This window comes from Arabidopsis lyrata, assembly GCF_000004255.2.
Source record: "Arabidopsis lyrata subsp. lyrata unplaced genomic scaffold ARALYscaffold_1, whole genome shotgun sequence".
Taxonomy (NCBI): domain Eukaryota; kingdom Viridiplantae; phylum Streptophyta; class Magnoliopsida; order Brassicales; family Brassicaceae; genus Arabidopsis; species Arabidopsis lyrata.
In genome coordinates, this window is record NW_003302555.1 from 21,994,614 (window position 1) to 22,020,188 (window position 25,575).

Consider the following 25,575-nt stretch of genomic DNA (forward strand, 5'->3'; position numbering starts at 1 on the left):
ACATGAATCGCAAATAAACTCCAAAAGCACAAATAAATTCATAAATTAGGCTTACCTACGCAAATATTCGGATTAACAATACCACTCAATATACTCACAAACTCAGTTAGATTGAAATAGGTTCTACTGGAGCACATATTAATACTTTGCACTAAGGTGTCCGAACGAAACACAATCTTGAATCTATGCGGTATTGGTCTCAATATGTTGTTAACACGTGATACATCAAAATTTTTAATGCTCACCCACTCATCGATTATCAATCTTGAAAGATAATTATCAATTAATTCATCACGAACAACGGCTTGGATTTGGGTGAACTGCAAATAAAACGTTAAAGACAAAACCAATTCAATTTAATATCGAAAACATGTATAGAAGGTAAGTTATCAAAAAACTAACATGCTCGTCACCCAAAATCATATTGAGCTCTCTACCCGAGCCACGCGAAACAGACCAACAATTCAAAATCTTCATCGAGACAGACCACTCACCCATGTTAGGGTTAAGAGACGCAATATGAAAATAACCACCATCACATGAATCAGAGGTAAAAGGTATCATTGTAGAACCCATATCAAAAGATTACGCGGCTAAACAATCCAATGAAGTATAAACGCGCGATACGTATATGTAGACCTAACGATTATTTGGAAAGAATATAAAAATAGAAAATATATATTAAAAACTAAATCATAAAATTAACAAAAACGAATATTGATTAAACGATATAGAATTTATCCATAAGATTAATAAATTAAGTTTAGAAAAAAAAACTAAATCTCAACAGTTAAACTGAAATATATACTAACGAAATTTAAAGGTAAAAATATATCACTCTATTATCAACACCATAATAATAATATATACAAATAGTGTAAGTTATCGTGCATAAACGGTAAAATCATGAGAGATAAAAGAATATTATAAATGGTAAGAAAATAAGATGCCAATCATAAAAAAAAAACAAAAAATAATAATTTCAAGACAATAAAAAAACAACGAACGTCATCATTTTATAGCATTCTCTTTGCATGTGACGATAGGTACTTCGTCGCTTTCAGGATTCCTGACACCCGGTTTATAACATCAGAATTAGTTAACGTTCCGTCGAAAATTTTAGAGTTTTGATTGTGGACGACAAAAAAAATAAAAAAGTAATTACCAACAAAGCATCTCATTGGTAATACTGAGATCCGGATTCAACATAATTATCAAAAACTCATCAATCAACAAATGATTTCTACATTTATCAAAAGCTCTTTCATTAGACTCCAGAAAATCGTTATTTTACTCATGTTTTTTGTTATCTTTGTTATAGCCAAACTCATCTTCAGTAGATGATTTATACGCTTATCAAGAACTCTTTCATCAGACTTCAGAAAACCATCAACTTTGCTCCTTTTGTTTTTTTTTTCTAATTATAGTTATAGCCAAAATCATAAATCAGAAAGTGATTATGCTCATTTTTTTGCTCATTTTTTTGGCTGCAAAAAACCGTAAATTTTGCTCATTTTTTTGTTATCATGGTTATAGCCAAACACATAAATCAACAAATAATTTCTACATTCATCAAGAACTCTTTCATTAGGTTATAGAAAAGTATCTATTTTGTTCCTTTTTATTGTTACAATTGTTATAGCCAGCAGAAAACCGTCAATTTTTTTTTTGTTACAATGGCTATTGCCACAAACTCATCAATTAGCAAATGATTTCTCTGCGAATCAATAACTTTAACATCAGGCTGCAAAAAATCTTCAATTTTGATCATTTTTCGTTATAAAAGTCATACTAAAACTTTTTACTCAGCAAATTATTTTTACGTTTACCAAAAGCTCTTTCATTAGACTGCAGAAAACCATCAATTTTTTCTTTTTTTTTGTTATCATGGTAATAGCCAAACTCATCATCTGCAAAAGATTTATACGTTTATCAAAAGCTTTTTCATGAATCTGCAGAAAACTGTCACTTTTGCTCATTTTTTCTTTATCATTGTTGTAACCAAACCCATCAATCAACAAATGATATCTAGGTTTATCAAGATGTCATTCATCGGACTACAGAAAGTCGTCGATTTGTCTCTCTTGTTTTTTTTATTATGGTTATAGACAAACTCATCAATGAACAAATCATTTTTATATTTACCAAGAGCTCTTTCATTACGTTACAAAAAACGTCAATTTCGCTCCCTTTTTTTTTTGTTATCATGGTTATAGCCAAAGTCATCAATCAGCAAATTATTTTTACATTTATTGAAAGCTCTTTCATTAGGCTACAGAAAACTTTCAAGTTCGCTAATTTACCGTTATAATGGTTTTTGTAAAACTCTTCAATCAGCCAATAATGTTTACGTTTATCGAAATACCTTTCATCAGACTGCCAAAAATCGTCAACTTTGCTCTTTTTTGTTAGACTGGTTATAGCTAAACTCTTCAATCATCAAATGATTTCTACGTTTATCAAAGATCTCTTTCATCACACTGCGGAAAGCCGTCAATTTTGGTTTTTCATTTTTTGTTATCATAGATATAGCCAAACTCATCATCAATAAATAATTTCTACGTTTATCAAGAGCTTTTCATGAGCTTGCAGAAAACTGTCAATTTTGCTCTTTTTCGTTATTATTTTTATAGCCAAACTCATCAATCAACATATGATTTATACGTTAATCAAGATATCATTAATCGGACTGCAGAAAGATGTCAATTTTATTTCTCTTGTTTGTAATCATGGTTATAGCCAAACTCATTAATGAGCAAATAATTTTAACGTTTATCAAGACCTCTTTCATTACGTTGCAAAAAGCCGTCACTTTTGCTCCTTTTTTATTATCATGGTTATAGCCAAACTCATCAATCAGCAAATATTTCTACGATTATTAAGATCTCTTTCATCGGATTGCAAAAACCATCAATTGTGCCCATTTTTCCGTTATAATGGTTATAACAAAACTCATTAATCTGCAAACGATTTATACGTTTATCAAGAGCTCTTTCATTAGACTACAGAAAACTGTCTATTTTTTTTGTTATCATGGTAATAGCCAAACTCATCATCTGCAAAAGATTTATACATTTATCAAAAGCTTTTTCATGAACCTGGAGAAAACTGTCACTTTTGCTCATTTTTTCCTTTATCATTGTTGTAACCAAACTCATCAATCAACAAATGATATCTACGTTTATCAAGATCTCTTTCATCGACTACAGAAAGTCGTCAATTTTGTCTCTCTTGTTTTTTTTTATTATGGTTATAGCCAAACTCATCAATGAACAAATAATTATTATGTTTACCAAGAGCTCTTTCATTACGTTGAAAAAAATGTCTATTTTGCTATCTTTTTTTTGTTATCATGGTTATAGCAAAAGTCATCAATCAGCAAATTATTTCTACATTTATTGAAAGCTCTTTCATCAGGACATAAAAAATCGTTATTTTTCTCTTGTTTTTTTGGTTATCAATGTTATAGCTAAACACATCAATCAACAAACAATTTCTACGTTTATCAAGAGCTTTTTCATGAAGCTGAAGAAAACCGTCAATTTTGCTCATCTTGTTCTTTTTAATCATGATTATAGCCAAACACATATATCGGAAAATAATTTTTATGCTTATCAACATTTCTTCATGAGGCTGAAAGAAACCGTCAATTTTGTTCTCTTATTTTGTTATCATTGTTATAGTCAAACTCATCAATCGGCAAATGATTTCTAAATTTATCATTAACTCTTTCATAAGGCTGTAGAAAACTGTCTATTTTGCTCTCTTTTATTGTTATCATTGTTATAACCAAACTCATCAATCAGCAAATAATTTATACGTTTACCAAAACCTCTTACATTAGACAGTAGAAAACCGTCAATTTTGCTCCAATTTTTTTTTTATGGCTATAGCCAAACCATCAAACGGCAAACTTCTAAGTTAATCAATAGCTCTTTTGTTAGGCTGCAGAAAACTTTTGAGTTTGCTAATTTACATTTATAATGGTTATTGTAAAACTCTTCAATCAGCCAATAATTTTTACGTTTATCGAGAGCTCTTTCATCAGACTGTCAAATATCGTCAACTTTGCTCTTTTTTTTGTTAAAATGGTTATAGCTAAACTCTTCAATCATCAAATGATTTTTACGATTATCAAAGATCTCTTTCATCAGACTACGAAAAGCCGTTAATTTTGCCTTTTTTTTTTTTAATCATGGATATAGCCAAAATCATCATCAATAAATGATTTCTACGTTTATCAAGAGTTTTTTCATGAGCTCGCATAAAACTGTCAATTTTGCTCTTTTTTTTGTTATCATTTTTATAGCCAAACTCATCAATCAACATATGATTTGTACGTTAATCAAGATATCATTAATCGGACTTCAGAAGGCCGGTTAATTTTATCTCTCTTGTTTGTAATCATGGTTATAGCTAAACTCATTAATGAGCAAATAATTTTTACGTTTATCAAGACCTTTTTCATTACGTTACAAAAACCGTCACTTTGTTCCTTTTTTTTATTATCATGGTTAGCCAAACTCATCAATCAGCAAAAAATTTCTACATTTATTAAGATCTCTTTGATCGGATTGCAGAAACCATCAATTATGCCAATTTTTCTGTTATAATGGTTATAAAAATGCTCTTTAATCTGCAAACGATTTCTACGTTTATAAAGAACTCTTTCATTAGACTACAGAAAACTATCAATTTTTTTTTTGTTATCATGGTAATAGTCAAACTCATCATCTGCAAAAAATTTATACATTTATCAAAAGTTTTTTCATGAACCTGTAGAAAACTGTCACTTTTGCTCATTTTTTTCTTTATCATTGTTGTAATCAAATTCATCAATCAACAAATGATATCTACGTTTATCAAGATCTCTTTCATCGACTACAGAAAGTCGTCAATTTTGTCTCTGTTGTTTTTTTATTATGGTTATAGCCAAACTCATCAATGAACAAATAATTATTACGTTTACCAAGAGCTCTTTCATTACGTTGCAAAAAACGTCATTTTGCTATTTTATTTGTTATCATAGTTATAGTCGAACTCATCAATTAGCAAATTATTTCTACATTTATCGAAAGCTCTTTCATCAGGACGCAGAAATTCGTTATTTTCTCCTGTTTAATTGCTTCATTGTTATAGCCAAACTCATCAATCAACACACGATTTCTACGTTTATCAAGAGTTTTTCATGAAGTTAAAAAAAACCGTCAACTTTGCTCATCTTATTCTTTTTAATCATGATTATAGCCAAACACATAAATTAGAAAATAATTTCTACTTTTATCAACATTTCTTCATGAGGCTGAAATAAACCGTCAATTATGTTCTTTTATTTTGTTATCATTGTTATAGTCAAACTCATCAATCGACAAATGATTTCTACATTTATCAATATCTATTTCATCAGGCTGCAGAAAACTGTCTATTTTGCTCTCTTTTATTGTTATCATTGTAACCAAACTCATCAATCAGCAAATGATTTATACGTTTACCAAAACCTCTTATATTAGACAGTAGAAAATCGTCAACTTTGCTCCTTTTTTTTTTTTTGTATGGCTACAGCCAAACTCATCAATCAGCAAATTTCTAAGTTAATCAAGAGCTCTTTCGTTAGGCTGCATAAAACCTTCAATTTTGCTCATTTACCGTTATAATGGTTATTGCAAAACTCTTCAATCAGCCAATGATTTTTACATTTATCGAGATCTCTTTCATCAGACTGCTAAAAATCGTCAACTTTGCTCTTTTTCTGGTAGAATGGTTATAGCTAAACTCTTCTATCAGTAAATGATTTTTACGTTTATCAAAGATCTCTTTCATCAAACTGCGGAAAGCCGTCAGTTTTGCTTTTTCTTTTTTTGTTATCATGGATATAGCCAAACTCATCATCAACAAATGATTTCTACGTTTAGCAAGAGCTTTTTCATGAGCCTGCAAAAAACTGTCAATTTTGCTCATTTTTTTGTTATCATTGTTATATCCAAACTCATCAATCAGCATATGATTTCTACGTTACGTTAATCAAGATATCATTAATCGGACTGCATAAAGACGTCAATTTTATCTCTCTTGTTTGTAATCATTGTTATAGCCAAATTCATTAATGAGCAAATAATTTTTACGTTTATCAAGACCTCTTTCATTACGTTGCAAAAAACAGTCACTTTTGGCTCCTTTTTTATTATCACGGTTATAGCCAAACTCATCAATCAAAAATTATTTCTACGTGTATTAAGATCTTTTTCATCGGATTGCAGAAACCATCAATTATGCCCATTTTTCCGTTATAATGGTTATAGCAAAACTCTTTAATCTGCAAACGATTTCTACGTTTATCAAGAGCTCTTTCATTAGACTGCAGAAAACCATCAATTTTTTTTTGTTATCATATTAATAGCCAAACTCATCATCTGCAAAATATTTATACATTTATCATAAGCTTTTTCATGAACCTGCAGAAAACTGTCACTTTTGCTCATTTTTTTCTTTATCATTGTTGTAGCCAAATTCAGCAATCAACAAATGATATCTACGTTTATCAAGATCTCTTTCATCGACTAAAGAAAATCGTCAATGTTGTCTCTCTTGTTTTATTTTTAATGGTTACAGCCAAACTCATCAATGAACAGATAATTTTTACGTTTACCAAGAGCTCTTTCATTACGTTGCAAAAAATGTCAATTTCGCTCTTTTTTTTTGTTACCATGGTTATAACCAAACTCATCAATCAGCAAAATATTTCTACACTTATCGAAAGCTCTTTCATCATGACGTAGAAATTCGTTATTTTTCTCCCGTTTTTTCGTTAACATTGTTATAGTCAAACTCATCAATCAACAAACGATTTCTACGTTTATCAAGAGCTTTTTCATGAAGTTGAAGAAAACCGTCAACTTTGCTCATCTTATTCTTTATAATCATGATTATAGCCAAACACATATATCAGAAAATAATTTTTACGTTTATCAATATTTCTTCATGAGACTGAAAGAAACCGTCAATTTTGTTTATTTTATTTTCTTATTATTATTATAGAAAAACTCATCAATGGGCAAATACTTTCTGCATTTATCAATAGCTCTTTCATCAGACTGCAGAAAACTGTCGATTTTGCTCTCTTTTATTGTTATCATTGTTATAACCAAACTCATCAATCAACAAATGATTTCTACGTTTCTCAAAACCTCTTTCTTTAGGCTGCAGAAAACTGTCTATTTTGCTCTTTTTTTTTTTTATCAATGTTATAGCCAAACTCATCAATCAGCAAATGATTTATACGTTTATCAAGAGCTATTTCATTAGACAGCAGAAAACTGTCAATTTTACTCTTCTTTTTTTGTTATCATGGCTATTCCAAACTCATCAATCATCAAATGATTTCTATGTTAATCAAGAGCTCTTTCATTAGGCTGCAGAAATCTTCAATTTGGAGAGATGTTAATCAAGAGCTCTTTCATTAGGCTGCAGAAAATCTTCAATTTGGAGAGATAAGAGAATGTTATAAATGGTAAAAATAAGATGATAATCATTAAAAAAAAACAAAAAAAATTCCAAGACAATAAGAAAACAACGAACGTCATCATAACATCATTCCTCCATGGCATTCTTTTTGCGTGTGACGATAGGTACTTCTTCGTTTTCAGGATTCGTGACACCCGGCTTATAACATCAGAATCAGTTAACGTTCCGTCAAAAATTTTAGAGTTTCGATTATGGACGACAAAAAAAAAATAGTAATTACCAACAAAGCATCTCGTCGGTAATACTGAGATCCATATTCAACATAATTATCAAAAACTCATCAATCATCAAATTATTTATACATTTATCAAAAACTCTTTCATCAGGCTGCAGAAAATCGCTATTTTACTCATTTTTGTTATCTTTGTTATAGCCAAACTCATCTTCAGTAAATGATTTATACGCTTATCAAGAGCTCTTTCATCAAACTTCAGAAAAAAATCAACTTTGCTCTTGCTTTTTTTCTAATTATGGTTATAGCCAAAATCGTAAATCAGAAAGTGATTATTATGTTTATTAACAATTTTTTCATGAGGCTGCAAAAAACCGTCAATTTTGCTCATTTTTTTGTTATCAAGGTTATAGCCAAACTCATAAATCGGCAAATGATTTCGACGTTTACCAAGAGCTCTTTCATTAGGCTATAGAAAACTGTCAGTTTTGTCTCTTTTTGTGTCATCATAGTTTTAACCAACTCATCCATTAACAAATGATTTCTACGTTTATCAAGAGCTCTTTCATCACTCTGCAGAAAACGGTCAATTTTGCTCATTTTTTTTGTTATCATGGTTAGAGTTAAACTCATTAATAAACAAATTATTTCTATGTGTATCAAGAACTCTTTCGTCATGTTGCAGAAAACCGTCAATTTTGCTTTTTTTTTCTTTCTATTATAATGGTTATAGCAAAACTCATCAATTAGTAAATAATTTATACGTTTATGAAGAGGTCTTTCATAAGACTGCAAAAAAATTTGTTATCATGGTTATAGCCAAACTCATCATCATCTAATGATTTTTACGTTTATCAAGAGTTTTTTCATGGGTCTGTAGAAAATCGTCAATTTTGCTCCTTTTTTTCCGTTATCATTTTTATATCCCAAACTCATCAATCAGCAAATGATTTCTATGTTTATCAAGATCTCTTTCATTAGAATGTAGAAAACCGTCAATTTTTGCTCTCTTGTTTTGTTATAGCCAAACTAATAAATCAGTAAATAATTTTTACATTTATCAAGAGCTCTTTATTAGGTTGCAGAAAACCGTCGATTTTGCTCTTTTTTATTATTATCATGGTTATAGCCAAACTCACCAATCAAAAAACGATTTCTACGTATATCAGGAAACACCTTCATCAGGCTACAAAAACCGCCAATTTTGCTCATTTTTTTTTTGTTATTATTATTATTATATCTAAAAAAATTAATCAGCAAATGATTTCTACATTTATCAAGAGCTCTTTCATTAGACTGCAGAAGAACTGTCTATTTTTCTTTTTTTTCGTTATCATTGTTATAACTCAACAATCAGCAAATAATTTTTATGTTTACCAAGAGCTTTTTCACTAAACAGTAGAAAACCGTTAATTTTACTCAACTTTTTTTGTTATCGTGGCGATAGCCAAACTCATCAATCAGCAAATGATTTCTATGTTAATTAACAGCTCTTTTATCAGCCGTAGAAAACTTTTAGCTTTGCTCATTTTTTCGTTATAATGGTTATATACCCAAAATTACCAATAAGCAAATGATTTCTACGTTTATCGAGAGGTCGTTCTTCATACGGCAAAAAACAGTCAATTTCCTCTTTTTTTTTTGTTATCATGGTTATAGCCTAACTCATCATCAGCAAATAATTTATAGGTTTATCATGTGATTTTTCATAAGCCTGGAGAAAAACGTCAATTTTGTTCTTCTTTTTTTTGTTATCATGGTTATTGCCAAACTCATCATCATCTAATGATTTTTACGTTTATCAAGAGTTTTTTCATGAGACTGTAGAAAATCGTCAATTTTGCTTCTTTTTTTTTCGTTATCATTGTTATATCCCAAACTCATCAATAAGCAAATGATTTCTAAGTTTATCAAGTTCTCTTTCACCAGAATGCAGAAAACCGTCAATTTTTGCTCTTTAGTTTTGTTATATCCAAACTAATAAATTAATAAATAATTTTTACATTTACCAAGAGCTCTTTATTAAGTTGCAGAAAACCGTCGATTTTGTCCCTCTTTTTTTAATTATCATGTTTATAGCCAAACTCATCAATCAACAAACGATTTCTACGTTTATCAGGAAACACCTTCATCAGGCTACCAAAACCGTCAATTTTGCTCATTTTTTTGTTATTATTGTTATATCCAAACAAATTAATCAGCAAATGATTTCTAAATTTATCAAGAGCTCTTTCATTAGGCTGCAGAAAAACTGTCTATTTTTCTTTTTTTTCGTTATCATTGTTATAACTCAACAATCAGCAAATAATTTTTATGTTTATCAAGAGCTTTTTCACTAAACAGTAGAAAACCGTCAATTTTACTCAACTTTTTTTGTTATCGTGGCGACAGCCAAACTCATCAATCAGCAAATGATTTCTATGTTAATTAACAGCTCTTTTATCAGCCTGTAGAAAACTTTCAGTTTTGCTCATTTTTTGTTATAATGGTTATATACCCAAAATTATCAATAAGCAAATGATTTCTACGTTTATCGAGAGCTCGTTCTTCATACGGCAAAAAACAGTCAATTTCCTCTTTTTTTTTTTATTTGTTATCATGGTTATAGCCTAACTCATCATCAGCAAATAATTTCTAGGTTTATCATGTGATTTTTCATGAGCCTGAAGAAAAACGTCAATTTTGTTCTTCTTTTTTTGTTATCATGGTTATAGCCAAACTCATCATCATCTAATGATTTTTACGATTATCAAGAGTTTTTTCATGAGTCTGTAGAAAATCGTCAATTTTGCTTCTTTTTTTTTCGTTATCATTGTTATATCCCAAACTCATCAATCATCAAATGCTTTCTATGTTTATCAAGTTCTCTTTCATCAGAATGCAGAAAACCATCAATTTTTGCTCTTTAGTTTTGTTATATCCAAACTAATAAATCAATAAATAATTTTTACATTTACCAAGAGCGATTTATTAGGTTGCAGAAAACCGTCGATTTTGCTCCTCTTTTTATAATTATCATGGTTATAGCCAAACTCATCAATCAACAAATGATTTCTACGTTTATCAGGAAACATCTTCATCAGGCTACCAAAACCGTCAATTTTGCTCATTTTTTTGTTATTATTGTTATATCCAAACAAATTAATCAGCAAATGATTTCTACATTTATCAAGAGCTCTTTCATTAGGCTGTAGAAAAACTGTCTATTTTTCTTTTTTTTCGTTATCATTGTTATAACTCAACAATCAGCAAATAATTTTTATGTTTAGCAAGAGCTTTTTCACTAAACAGTAGAAAACCATCAATTTTTGCTCTTTTGTTTCTATCCTAGTTATAGCCAAACTCATCATCAGCAAATGATTATATGTTTATCAAGAGCTTTTTCACGAGCCTGCAGAAAACCATCAATTTTGCTCTCTTTTTTTGTAATTAAGGTTATAGCCAACTCATCAATTGGTATATGATTTCTACATTTATCATGACCTCTTTCATCAGGCTGTAGAAAACTGTCTATTTTGCTCTCTTTTACTGTTATCATTGTTATAACCAAACTCATGAATCAACAATTGATTTCTACGTTTATCAAGAGCTCTTTCATTAGACAGTAGAAAAATGTCAATTTTGCTCCTATTTTTTTGTTATCATGACTATAGCCAAACTCATCAATAAGCAAATAATTTCTAAGTTAATCAAGAGGTCTTTCATCAGGCTGCATAAAACCTTCAATTTTGTTCATTTTTCGTTATAATGGTTATTGTAAAACTCTTCAATTAGCGAATGAGTTTTACGTTTATCGAGAGCTCTTTCATAAGACTGCAGAAAACAGTCAACTTTGCTCTCTTTTTTTGTTATCATGGTAATAGCCAAATTTATCATTAGCAAATGATTTCTACGTTTATCGATAGTTTTTTCATGAAGTTGAAGAAAACCTACAATTTTACCCATTTTTCGGTTATAATATTTATAGAAAAACTCTTCCATCGGCAAATAATTTCTACGTTTATCAAAAATCTGTTTCATAAGACTACCAAAAGCTGTCAATGTTGCTCTTTCTTTTTTGTTATTATGGTTATAGCCAAACTCATCATCAACAAAAGATTTCTACGTTTATCAAGAGCTTTTTTGTGAGCCTGCATCAAAACCATCAATCTTGCTCATTCTTTTCGTTAACATTGTTATAGCCAAACTCATCAATCCTCAAATAATTTATATGTTAATCAAGATCTCTTTCATCGGACTACAGAAAGCCGTCAATTTTGTCTATGTTATACTGTTATCATTGTTATGGCTAAACTCATAAATGAGAAAATAATTTTTACGTTTTTTAAGAGCTCTTTCATTACACTGTAGAAAACCGTCACTTTTGCTCCATTTTTTTGTTATCATGGTTATAGCCAAACTCATCAATCAGCAAATGATTTCTACGTTTATCAAGATCTCTTTCATCAGACTTCAGAAAACCATCAACTTTGCTCCTCTTGTTTTGTTATCATGTTGATCAAGTTAAACCGGTTGGACCAGGTTTTCAATTTCAGTTAGAAATTAATAATAAAATTTTGTATCTTCTGCAGGATGAAGGTTTTTTTCTAAAGTAACTTAACTATATTGTAGTTTTTTTGTCAACAGTTATCAAATAATTTTAATATTAATTTTAAAATAAAATATACATGATGGACCAACCATTATATATCGGAATTTAATTGACCAATTTTGAATCACTAATGATCTTGACTCATTTTCTATTCCGTATACCAATGCTCTCCACTGCGACCAATGTCGTATCTCCTTCCATTGCAACATTGTATTGCTTCACTATATAATTCACCATGGCTGATTCCGGTTGATGATAACACAAAGACAAAGCAAAAGTGATATCAGAAACGTGACTCTCAAGTAAACCGGAAAATCCAAAAAATTAATACTTATATATATTGTTGCCTTGAACACAAAGTAATAAGATTACCTTTTTGACATATCAAAGTTTCGGAAAGTCAACTTATATTATTTTCTTTTCATAAAGATTTGTTAAAGTTTTAAATATTTTCAATCACGATAGAGATAAATGGCAGCTTTAATTATTCTTTTAAAAATTAAATAATTTGAAATATATATATATCTTATGTAGTGTGTTTCTTTCACTTCAGCATGACTTTCATTAGTCTCTGGTGACGGCTGAAACGACTCGTCTCGAGCTTCTGCCGTCGTCTTTTATTCAAATTGTTTATTTTACTAAGTACAAAAATCGACTTGGCTTCCTCTGTTGAGTTAATCAGAGTCACGCCCTATTTATAAATTAGTCTCCCATCTTCCACAATTATTTTATATGCTTCTCTCTCCATCTGCGTGTTTCAAAGAAACACAGAGGTTATTGAGTATTCAAGAGTTATAGCTAATCATTATGGTCGAGTCAAATCAGATAAAAAGAATGGATGTGAGCTCTTGCTCGGGTGTTTCTCAAGATTTACATCTTTGCCGTCTCCTATATCCAACATTTAGTTTCAAATCATTGAAAACAGAGTTTAGAACACATTCAAGATAGGATGATCTAAAGATGGATATTGGATCTAAGTCCGTACCGGTAAAAGAATGGATGTGAGCTCTTGCTCGCTGACCAGACATCATAATAGAAGTGCAAGTTGTGGCCATAACGATGATGTGGGTCAATCTGTAATTTCAAGAGAGGGGTCATTATATTAGATGGTCATTAGATTATAATAGATCAACGAAACCAAAAGGAACTAATAACTCTTGATCTTGTGTTTTGCTACTAAACACATAGATTTGTTTCTTCACATGTACTTAGCTTGTCTTTGATAAAAAGTTACAAAAAGATATGGGGACTTACAACTTCAAGCCAATGCTAAAGAGCTAATTTTTGAGTCTTTTCATCTTTAGATAAGCCTTTCCCAACCTAAAGAGTGAGATTCACGTTGGTTTTTCATAATAAAGAGAGATATAGATATACTAACAACACCTTGAGTTATAAGTAAACAGAGATAAAATGATGTCAGACGTTAGCACCTCGTTTTCTAGCTCGCGCCCATTTCGAAACATCGCCTCATGTTTCTCTTCTTATATAAAAAAAGAACATAGCTCAAATCCAGAGCATCACCCTCTAGAGTCTTCCACCTACAACATTTCAAGCAATACCAATTAGGGTTAGTCTAATCATCTTTAAAAGAAATTAAAAAGAAGAAGATGGATCAAGTAACTCACCAGAGCTCCTCAACAACGATGGCACAATCTGCAAAATTCCTTCTGGTCATGTAACTCTTGTACACCGTTGTAACGTAGTTGCAGCTGCATCAAGTTCGGTGAGATCTCTTACTATCCATAAATATAAAAAAATAATGGATCCACCGATAATGTAAAAGAAGATACTTAATTGATGCATACGATATTAGATCTCTTAGGGTATTTTTAAAATAAAGAAAAAGAAGGAGGAACAACTTTTCAATAAATTAATCTGGCACTAACGAATCCGTATATTGCACGATCAAAAGCAATCTCAAAATATTTTAAACCTAATAAAAATTGCGTAACCTAAAAACAATTCACTCAACTTTTTGTTTCAAGAAAGCAAATATCCTAAATAAAATATCTATATTTTTCGTATGAACCCATCCCTGGATGTAACAGAATCATAAATATGAAAGACAAAATGAAAATATTATTTTAAATATACGAAATCACAAATTATTTAAACAAAAAAAAAAGAACCAAAATCTCAAATATCAAACAACTTAATCAACTGATCATTCACAACCAGAGAAATCAATGTAAAAGTAGAAATACACCAATATGAAAACACAACCACTAATAAAAAACAATGATACCTCTACAATCTCAACTTTGAACTCGTCTTGGATAGCCGCTCATAGAGAAAAATGATCAAACAAACCCTAATATTTTTGGAGAATTTATGCTTGACTAAAAAAAGAGAAATACCACGTTTACAAACTCTAAAACGTGGAAACATTGGAACCTTAATCTAAATTATAAATCCATAATGAAAACAAATTATATATAAAAGATCGAATATTACCTATCCACCGGTTCATAAAAGATCGAGTATTACCTATCTATATATATATATATAAAACTTAAAAGAAGGAAAACACTGGAATGTTTAAAATATTCTCATCTCTAATACATACAAAGTAGTATTAATAACAATGTACAAATGATATTAAGTATGATTATGCAAAGAATAATCATTTTCCAAGAGCATGACCAATAATACTTTAAGATGAAGAAAAAAACAGAGCAGAGTTGAGATGTAATACATACCGAAACTCCATTTGAGTTAACCTAGGGAGAAGAAGAAGAAGTCGTAGTTATTGAGATGTAATACATAGCAACATCCCTCTTCAATGGAAGATCAGGTAATGGTAACTCAAAATTCAAGACTTGTATCGCTTGTTTTATCGAAGGTCTCGAGCTTTTTTATCAGGATGAGCACACCACAACCCTAAAACCAGAAGACACTCAGCTTCTTTATTATCGAATTCATTACCCTATTTCTCATCAACAGACGAAGTCATCACTTCTTGTTTTCCATAAAGTTTCCAAACTTTCTCCACAAGACTCTTCTCATTACTCTCTGAATCACTGTTATCTTCTTGCGTTCGTTCCAGCGATTTTCTCCCTGTGACAATCTCTAGTAAAACAATTCCAAAGCTATATATATCAGACTCTTTACTCGCACTTCCTTTCGTTACATATTCATGTGCCATGTACCCAAAAGTTCCAGCCAATCCTGTTGTATGGGAACCATGTTCATGGTTCATAACCCGAGCCAAACCGAAATCACCTAACTTTACATTGAAATCACTGTCAAGCATTATATTGCTTGCTTTGATTTCTCTGTGCAGTACACATTGATCCCATTCTTCATGAAGATAAAGCAGAGCAGAGGCTAAACCAAGAGCTATCTTGTACCTTATGTCCCAAGAAAGTAAATGGGGTCTTTTGCCAAAGAGGTGGGAGTTCAAGCTACCATTTAGCACTAACTCATATATCAGCAAGAACTCGTTTTTTTCATTACACCAACCAATGAGTTGCACCATGTTTCGATGTCTCAGTTTGCTGATGATCTTAACTTCATTTAAAACTCTTTCTTTCGCTGCCTTGAATCACCGGATAATTTCTTCACCGCAACCATTGTATTGATTTCTTTCAAATTTCCTTCATAAACCGCTCCAAATCCTCCTTCACCTAGCTCTCTATGGCTTGAGAATCTGTTGGTTGCTCACACAAGATCTTTATAAGAAAACTTTCTTGGTCCTGCTTCCCTTTCAAGATCTTCGTTTATCGATATCATGTTTGCTATATCTCTGTCTTTCTTTTTTCTTTGCTTCCGTGACCAAACCACCACGATCGTGTGGACCAAAACTATCAGTAAAAAAAACCCGGAAACCGAAATGCCAACTACCAATCCTATCTTGCTATCGGCTTTCTCGATATCCAAAGTTGAACTGAGCTCCCATGATAAAAGTCTATGTTCCTCTGTGTTTCTTCCAGCAGCAGCTATAAACCCGAACATTACTTCTGATGGTTTGCGAGGTCGATGATGTAAGAAAGGCTTGAACTCTCCTTAGGATCAGAGGTTGTTAATTAGCTCATAAGCCCAAGTCACAATTAAATTCTTAGTCACAGAATCATAAGAGATCTTTGCATGACCAATATCTTGGCTGTGTTAGCTTGCATTCCAACGTTTTCAACATCGATGTGTTCTTTCCACACATCCAACCTGCAAACAAACGTAAAAATAATTAATATTTCAATTTGAAGAAATCAGAATCTATAAAAAATTAAATCATGAAATCAGTGTCATCTCAACATGAAGAAAACAATCATAATCATTCCATAGTAAATTCGATTCATTAGAACCAAAACAATACAAAATATATATATTATCAAAACTATATGTTTAGGTTAAAGAATATGAGTTTTAATGGTGTGGCCGAAGCTCTATATTTATACCTTAATATCTAGGGCAAACCGTCATAATTATTTCTTAAATTTTAATTTTTAAAAATTAGAAATTTTCTTGATAAAAATATCCGTAATATATTTAGAATTTACCTTACTATTTAAAAAAAGAAACAGAAAACAAAAATTCCGTATTCTAAATCAAAATTGAAACAATCAAACCCTAAAGTTTACTCTCACGATTACAAAATTTTTTTAAAGCGATTGAATTGCTTAAAAGCCCAATATCTATTTAACAATTTCATCACGATAGACATACCTATGCAATCTCGACCGATCTCGTTTTAGAGAACTCTGTTTTTCTCGAGCTTCAAAAGAGACCCAGTATATTTTAGAAAGTAAATTAATTAATGTTAGTTTCAAAAAAACAAAAAGAAAATCATATAAATAATTCATAATAAAATACAAATATATACAGTTAGATTAGAGATTACCTTCTCGTAGTCATCTAATCCCACACATTCCCTTTCTCTTTCCTTAACAGTTTCCCATATCAAAGACTCAATATGCCTCTCTAGTTCATCAATCTTCCCGTTCCCATGCTTCTTAGTCCCGAACACAACATATCTTGCAACCACAATTTTCAACAACATTACATTATATATGTTCATTCACTTAACTTGATATATTATATAGAGAAATTATTTTGAATCCACTTACGTGAAGCCATTGAGGTGAAGAGGATGTTGTTGTGAGTGATGGCCTTTTGAAGACATCTAAGCTTAGGTGTAATTCACCCCCGTCGAGTACGTGTACACTATCCCTAAACATCATTTTTTCCAATAAAATTACTCATACAAAATAAATATATAATATCTCAAAGCGAACTTAGAAAAACGGTGAGAACCAAAAAAAAAAATCTTAGTTTCTCTCAGTCAGCACAATTGATCATAAATTATTAACGATCCACGCGTGATCATAATCCAAACTCTGTACATAACAGAAAGAAACACAAACATTTAAATAGGTAAATAGATGTAAAAATACCTTTCCAAACCTCGTTCTGTTATCATCAACACCACTTTCGTCCAAAAGCTTTGTCGATAGAACCTCCCACGCTCTACAAAACTGAAACACATACCAAAAGAATCAAATCAGCAAAACAATAAATTAACAAACTAATGTAAAAAATAAAACAAACAGCAAACAATATGCACACGACCTCTAAAGGTAAATGAAAACAATATATGCATGACAAACAATTTGATTTATCAAAATCGTAGCTGTATAAAAAACCATAATGGTGAAAACTATCTAATGGGCACAGAGAAAATAATACCTAATTCTCTGGCCGATCAACAATATATATAGCTTTAAGATTAGGGCAAACATCAATTATTATCTTAAGAAATTTAACTTTTTAATTAGAAACAAAATCAGAAAACTAACAAAAACGAATATTAACTACTAAGATATAGAATTATCTAAAAAATTAACAAATAAATTTAAGTTAAGATTCCATAATCATTAAAGTCGAGACATTATGACATCCGTATCCCCAACGATTACACTATAAAATAAAAAAATTTAAGGGTGATTAAGACTAATCATCTCAAAACACGATTAGACTTATATACCCTTAACAATTAAGAACAAAAAATTTCGAAATTGAGGGTGTTTGAGACATTATTATAGAGATCAACACACGATTAGACTTATATACCCCTAATTACGAAGAAGAAGAAATTTCGAGAAGAACAATTCATTAAGGGTGTTTAGGACAAATCATTCCAACTTTTAACCACAGGCCTCCAATGCCCTAACTTTGAATGTGGTGCGTTTCTACTTCTCAAATAATTATTGTAGAGATATTAATTTGTTACTCTAAGAAATAACAGTAAAAGCGATTTAGTTAATTAAAAAATTATATTATATATTCTGTTTTTGAATTTCAATAGATTGATAAATTGATGATATTTTGATCACCAGTAATTAAATTTTCTGTTTTCTATATTAGTAAGATTTTCGATTATTTGATCACTTGTAAGTAGATATTTTTTAGAAAATCTATTTAAATATTAAAATTATAAAAACTAATTAGTCACCATAAAAACAATTATGGGGAGTTTATTACGGACTTTACATAGCATGGGAGCGTCGGGTTACACGGTTAGAGTTGGAGGTGGACTCGGAGATAGTGGTGGGTTTTTTGACGACGGGGATTAGTGATTCTCATCCGTTGTCGTTCCTAGTACGTTTGTGCTATGGCTTCATATCGAGGGACTGGCTAGTCCGTATTTCTCATGTGTATAGGGAGGCTAATCGTCTAGCGGATGGATTAGCAAACTATGCATTCTCTTTACCTTTGGGATTTCATGCTTTTGCTTCAATACCGGATGATGTTCGTTCTATTTGGTTCGACGATGTGAATGGATCTACGCGATCTAGACATGTCCGATTGTAATTTTCTATTTTTTCTTTAATAAAGTATGGGAGACTTGTCTCCCTCTTCATACCAAAAAAAAAAAAAAAAAATTTAATTCAATTAATTCGTTTTAAAAAAAAATTAATTCTTCGAATCAAATTACAGTTATACCCTTAATGAGAAATTATAATTTGTTCTTAAAACCAATGACATTTGATGTAATTTCTTACAAAAACATGTTATAATATGTAATGAACTTCTCAATTAATAGTAGGGATGACATTTTTAAAGAATATCAAAGTTAAAATATTTTTAAATATTCCAAATTAATATATTTTAAAATTTTATTTTATGATATAAAATTGTGTATTCGACAAAAAAATATACGAAAATGAATATAAATATTTAAATTTTGGCCCGTTACTTAGTCGGAAATTTTGTTGGATATATTTTTGTTTAATAAAATATATTACTCAGTCATAACTGACCTGTTTTGATTTTATATTTATTGATTGAACTATTTATATTCGTTTTTAAAAATTCAAATCATATCATATGCAGAAAAAATATATATATATACTAGATTTTAACCCGCGGTACACCGCGGGATGATTTAATTTGAAAGTTAGTATAAAAATATTTTGTAAATTGTATCTCTTTATAACATATTTATTTATATTATAGTTTACAATTGTTATTAAGTAACGTATACCACGAGTCCACGAGACAATTATTAATAAACTGAAGATTTAACCCGTATTAAAGCGGTATATAAATATTGATTCAAATTCGTCTGCCATATAAATCCCTTCCAAAATATAACCCGTTTCATAATTTCTTAACCCGTCCCGTGATTTGTTTTTATTTTAAAATTTAATGATTACTTATTATATATAAAACTTTACAAATCATATCATTCTCTAAGACATTTATATTTTAATAAACTAAAGATTTAATATGTATTAAAGCGGTATGTTAATGATCTTTTAAAATTTTATAAATATTGTTATTAAGTAACATTATCCCACGGGACAATTTTTGGTTTTATACAATCTTTTCTAAATGAGACTGATTTAATGTGTCTAATATTTGTGGTATTAAAAAAAAGGATTTAATCTGTATTGAAGCGGCGGATTAATGATATTTTAATCTTTTTATTATTGTTGATTCAAAAACCCATCCCGCCAAATCCGTCCCGCCAAAAAACTCATTTATTTTATAAATATTCTTATTTATGATATGATTCTGAATCATTCTCTAAATATTTTAATCGATGTAAAACGTTGAACACACATTTTCGTCAATTGGATAATATATGTCCGTTTTTTAAATTTCGAATCACAGTATATGCAGAAAAAAAATTGATTTTTTTTTTTTTACTTTATGTATTATATTATGATTCAAAACAGTTAAAAACAAATCAAACAAAGATGATAGGAGAATCATAATTATAAATCTTAATCAAATCTTCTAAATATCTAAATTATTAAATATGGAATATCCGGTGTATGAGTTGGGTTAAATATAATCCGACCCAACAAATTTTTTGTGAAGGAATTTTAAAAACGGATCGGATATCCGATATACCCGGAAGCATTTTTACCCACCCGTCACCAAAGTGTTGCAAAAATACTAGTATAGATTTTTGTTATACTATAATTTTTTAACCCGTGATAGAATTTAGAGGATATATACTATAATTGTTTTGGATAATAGATTAGATATAGTTTGCTAATAGACTAGGATACTAGTATGATTTTTTTATTTTTATAAATTGATGAATTTATTGTGTATAATATTTTTTGTTGTATACCGCGGGTCACATGCGTTGTATCTAAAATAAAAAATTTTAAGTTGTATTTGTTTTGTTTAGTGTTTAAGATTGTATAATTGTATTTTGATTTGTTATTTATAGGATTTCACATGTGGTATATTGTCTCGTATTAATATTGACCCAAACCCGTCCAACTATATAATCTAAAATGGAATTAAACATCATTTTGTTATTTTTTTAATAACACTTTTATTTAAATGTCATATAATTCGAGTTAATTTGAAAGTTGCTTTCAAATAGTTTCCATGTATATTTTTAAATTAGTGTGTGTTTTTGGACCAACCCGTAAAAACAATTTATAATTGTATCTTAAAATACTAATTAGGATTTCACCCGTGATATACTGTCCCATTTTAGATAATTGTAAAAATTAAAGAAAGATCCGAATGACTCAATTTCGGGTCTGAATAAAATAACGACATGATTAAATGCTCAATTTGTTCTTAAAAATGTTAATATAGATTACACACATATTTTTATTCATCGATTGAGTAATATATGTCCGTTTTAAAAAATTTGAATTGTAACATATGCAGAAAAAAAAAAACTAAAATTTACTAACTATTTATATATTTTATAATAATTTAAAATAATATAAATATAAGATCAAATAAAAGTGAAATAAGAATCATATATTTATGTTTAAATTAGGTAGAGAGGTTTTAGGAAATTAGTGCAAATTTGTTATATTAGCATTAAATCATCATATTTGATTTCTTTATCTATAAAAATCGTGGAGAATATACCATAAATAAAGCGTTTAAATATAGTAATTAGTTGAGAAAGTATATATATTTTAGATTTTATTAATTATTTTCGTTTTTTAATTTTGCCAAAATTTAAGGAAAGATCCGATTGAAGATTTCCGGGTCAAAATTAAACAAATTTGACCCGATTTGGGTACCCCAAAAACTGCTGCAAAAATGTATAGTAGATTTGCAAAAATTTAGGGGTGAATATATTTGAAATCCACAATATGTGGATCCGATTTTTTTTTTTCACCCATATATGATATACCCAAATTTTTAATGACTTATTTAATCTTAAGCATAAAAGTTAATTTGTTTGTGATTTATTTTTTTCAATGGCATTAGGATGTAATTGTTTACACTTAATAAGGTTTATTTTATAATGAACTTCCGTTTTAATAATAAGGGGATACACGAGATTCATAACACGTTATCAGCACGATAGCCTCTAAATCCCTTAGCTAAAGATATGACACATAAACCCTAATCTCACGATCTCTCTATCTCCATCAAACCCCTAAAACGCAAAGAAATCTACCTCGGAACTTCAAAGAGGTCGTTCTCTCAAATCGTGAGGACCTAGAAAACGAGCAAGATATCAAATCGAAGCCCTCGCCGATACGAATCCATAAGTATAAACGGCTTGTCGATCTGACCACCAACGCGCCTTCACGCACAGATACAGTGTGCGCCGATTTGTTTTGAAAACCCTAGCTCATCCGTCCGTTGGCTTTCTCCTTTGCTCGCGATTCCTTCCACGGACCATACGCTCGTGACAAGTTGATAACTGAGGTCTTTAGCTCCCGGTTCTAGTCCATACAACCCCAAAGGTGAAAGGTAAAATCAAAACCATAAAAGCTAAAGAACCGATCATGAACTTGAACCTAACGAACGGTGGAAACTTAAAAACGGATCATTGATTGAAAGCGATTGTTGCTTGCTTGTATGGACCGATTGTCTAACTTGTTTAGGTTGATAGAAAGTTTGTTATTGCTTAAATCAAACTCGCCTAAGTTGTTAGAGAAGTTTATTACCTAAACCTAAATCGCAAAAATCGAAAACACTTAGCCATGGCCGAAACTTTTAAAACCCTAAATCGAATTGGAAACCTAAAACCCTAAAATATAATCGATTGATTGAGGTTGTTTAGGTTGTTAGATTGATTGTTTCTTTGATTGATTACATGCATAAGTTGTTAGAAACCCTAAAACTAAAATCGCATGAACCCTAGAAACCTTAGAAAAGATAATCCTATTGTAAATCTTAAAACCCTAAAATCCTAATTAAAATAGGAAAATCTTAAATCCTATTGTAAATAGGAAAATCCTTAATTCTATTCAAAATAGAAAATTTCCAAATCCTAAATAAAATAGGAAATCTTAAAAATCTAAAATCATAAGTGAAATAGGAAAATTAATCCTAGAGTAAAGAGGAAAGTAAATCCTAAAAGGAAAAAGAAAAGTTAATCCTAATTAAAAGAGGAAATATAATCCTAAGCAAAAGAGGAAATCTAATCCTAAGCAAAAGAGGAAAGTCAAATCCCTAAGTAAATCGATTCATGGTTCGGTCTCAAATACCGCATGACACTAACGATTACATGATTTTGACTCAAAACTTTTCCTTGTAGATGTTGAATTACAACTTGTATTTTACTGCCCTAAATCTCTTAGGAGATAATTATTTAAAATGGGCAATGGATACTAAGATTATCCTAAAAGTCAAAAAGACTTGGTGAATGTACCTAATAAAGCAATAATGCCAAGAGAGAAAGATAGATACAAGGCAATATTAGCCACCATCTTATTGAGAGTCTCATAATCCAGGACTATAAGTCTGTGGATGAGTCTATTGCTAGATGAGCAAAATAATGACTTACTGATAAAAACAGTGAATTACGACCTCATAGATTAACCCCATTACCTAATGCCAATAAGGCCGCAGAGGATAAGAAAGAATCCAAAGAATCTAACCACGTCTAAAGTAATAGACCACACGGCCGTAGCCGTAGTGGATGGAAAGGACGTGGTTGTGGCCACTATAACCACTATAACCGTGGATGTAGACCCAATTCCGGCCGTGGTCGAGGGCGAGGACGATGTGGTATTTCCAAACCACAACACTCGACCAAATGAGTATGCCATAGATGTGGAATGGGGAACCATTGGGCTAAGATATGTAGGACTTCCAAACATCGTTGTGACCTCTATCAAGAGAGTGTGAAAAGGAAGAATCCTAAAGCCCATTTGGTATATAAAGATGGTGAACATGATCAAGATGATCTAATAGAGTATGAGACTTCTGATTGCCTAAAAGAATCAAGTTGATAAATCTGAGTTCGACATCAAAACCTCTATGTTTTCTTTGCATTTTATGTTTTCATTGATTGTTATTTCCTTGAATTTATTTTATATTATTTTATGTTTAAAATATGATTCTTGTCCATATAAGAAATGGCCGAGGACAAGAACATATTTGTGGTGGATAGTGTGGATGTCGGATTCACACACTCAAGTATTTTATTAAGTAGGAAAGATTATTCTTGAGGGACAAAAATGAATATGTAAAAAACTTATAAATTGCTACGAAAATTGTTATAGTATTTCTTTCTTTAGGGGAAGATCCCCTTTACATGGCCATTGGCCTTTATATTTATACATAGAGAAACGACATTAAAATAAGTAATTAAGTACAATTATTCCTTCTTAAATGTGTCCGTTTTGATTCTTTGACTTTAATGCTTCAACGTTTGAATTTGAGTTGACTCTGATCTTCATGGGCCTCGCCTTTTTGGCCCAATTGTCCTTGAACCGACTTACCCGTGTCTTCTACACCGAACTCATGTCACAGTGCAGTCACTTCGGATTCTCGAAGTGGTGACAACCACTTCGACCGTTCCCTCGGCTCACGGGTCCAATGGGCTTTATCCTTTATGGGCCATTATCTTGACTACGTGGCAATCTTTGGTTGGTCTCGGACTTCTGGTGCGGGATCCGACACCAACAATTAGCCCCACAAGTTCTTCGAAGTGTCATTCCAATTCGGAGGACTTTAAATGCTTTAAATGACCAAAGATTGCGCTCGAGAATCTTTCTGATTTCCCGCCGAAAATCTCATCACTCCTTTAATTTCGGCACTAGCCATTTTTACCCGATTGACATCTGTCATCATTATGACCGTATATTAATTAATTACTATTAAAACGGGAAAAAACCTTCCCACTTCCCACACAACTTCCAAGGCGGTTTCATCATTAGTTTGTGTGAGGTAACTTCTTTTCACCATTACTTCCTTCTTTTACTTTTGTGCTTTAATCAAAACTTCTCTCTACTTTTCTTCACCGAACCTCTCTTCGCCGGATCTTGAATTTTTCATTTTTATCCGATGACTTCTGATTCTGAAAGACCTGAATCTCCGTCTTACGACGAGAGGCGTTCTAGTAATGACGAATGCACTCGTCCTAACGATATCGCCGGTCCTCATTACAAATCCACCTGTACTCTTCAATCCCTTGAGCGATTAAAGGGGCTTTGTCAAATTCCTCCTGGAATTATAGCGGAGGCGCAAATAGCCGATCCTACGGAATCCCCGGAGAACCACCGTGTCGGCTACTTTTGTGTTTACGAAATTTACTTTAAGGGCTACGGATTGACCTTCCCCCTTCCCGAAGCCCTAATTCGATTCTTGGCGGCTCTCGAGATTGCTTTACCTCAATTAACCCCCAATCTCCTCCGAACCATCCCCGGGATTATAACCGTTGCGGCGGAGGCTGGCTACGTCATTGGAGTCCCCGAGCTGAATGAACTTCTAAGTGTGAGAAGTTCGTCAAAGAAAACAGGATACTTCTCGGCATACCCAAATGCCAATAGAAACGTCATCTCGCACCTCCCGAACAAGGATGAAAACTGGCACCATCCTTGGTTTCTGATTAAGAAAACTCCTG

General features: G+C 31.1%; 2 long non-coding RNA genes and 1 pseudogene across 3 annotated transcripts; all 3 read right to left on the reverse strand.

Moving 5' to 3' along the window:
- Positions 1-12,319: 12,319 nt before the first annotated feature.
- Positions 12,320-13,777, reverse strand: LOC110225068. 2 transcript variants are annotated; one of them, XR_002329478.1, is made up of 4 exons: positions 13,715-13,777; positions 13,539-13,604; positions 13,270-13,358; positions 12,320-12,523 (listed from the first exon to the last, which is right to left on the reverse strand). It is a non-coding gene; the product is annotated as an uncharacterized LOC110225068 (long non-coding RNA). The 2 variants fall into 2 exon arrangements; XR_002329477.1 differs by lacking the exon at positions 12,320-12,523 and adding an exon at positions 13,038-13,172.
- Positions 13,775-16,331, reverse strand: LOC9330016 (annotated as a pseudogene).
- A 9-nt stretch (positions 16,332-16,340) lies between these two features.
- On the reverse strand, positions 16,341-17,765 carry LOC9330017. Its single transcript, XR_002329476.1, has 5 exons — positions 17,675-17,765; positions 17,348-17,450; positions 17,122-17,254; positions 16,947-16,995; positions 16,341-16,445 (listed from the first exon to the last, which is right to left on the reverse strand). It is a non-coding gene; the product is annotated as an uncharacterized LOC9330017 (long non-coding RNA).
- Positions 17,766-25,575: the final 7,810 nt, after the last annotated feature.